Genomic DNA, 732 nt, shown 5'->3' on the forward strand with positions numbered 1-732 from the left:
AAGATTGACAATTTGATTGTAAAAGTAACTTTGCACCTTTTATTCAATTTTCTTCATTTAGAATAAACTTTTAAGAAATGTAAAAAAGCTGACAATTATAACATCTTTACAATTCCTGCAAATGATTTATAATTCAGGGAAAAAATCTGAATTATTTTAGCTACATAATTTTTAGACCATTTCACACAAGTCACTTCCAAAGGGAAGCTTACTTTTTAAGAAAAAACAAACCAATGCTAATCATTTAACAAAATAAATATTTTAAGGGCCGTATTAATACATAGACATTGGCTTACACATTTAAAAATTACTTGTCTTTTTCCCAGATTTATCTGCTGCCCTTTTGAGGCTTCCCTCGAGCCCCTTATCTAGATAAAGTTCTGAAGCATTTGCAAATGTCATGCTAGCACTATCTGATCTTTCTAAGAAATAACCATTTGATGTTTTCTTGTTTTGTACTGGAGGAGACAAATCTTAGTAGGCATACTGAATTGTTTCCAGTATATGGCCTTCTTTCACATTTCTATATCCACTAAACGAGTCAATTTTCTTTTCTTTTCTTTTTTTCCACATAAAAGCACAAACACAGTCCTTCACCTCCACAAATTATGCAGTTGAGTTTCCCACATTTGGGGAAACCTCATGGGTCAGCACATCTGGAGTGCAATAGATCAGCCTTGAACTGGGAAATCCACCTTCGGGATCACGGTATCTCCCCTGGCAGGCAAGTAT

The 732-nt window shown here is 34.2% G+C and overlaps 1 non-coding gene across 1 annotated transcript; it reads right to left on the reverse strand.

Annotated features, from left to right (window-relative positions):
* Positions 1–568: 568 nt before the first annotated feature.
* LOC129053532 (U1 spliceosomal RNA) lies at positions 569–732 on the reverse strand. Its single transcript, XR_008518321.1, has one exon. It is a non-coding gene; the product is annotated as a U1 spliceosomal RNA (small nuclear RNA).

Source organism: Pongo abelii, chromosome Y (genome assembly GCF_028885655.2).
Source record: "Pongo abelii isolate AG06213 chromosome Y, NHGRI_mPonAbe1-v2.0_pri, whole genome shotgun sequence".
Classification (NCBI taxonomy): domain Eukaryota; kingdom Metazoa; phylum Chordata; class Mammalia; order Primates; family Hominidae; genus Pongo; species Pongo abelii.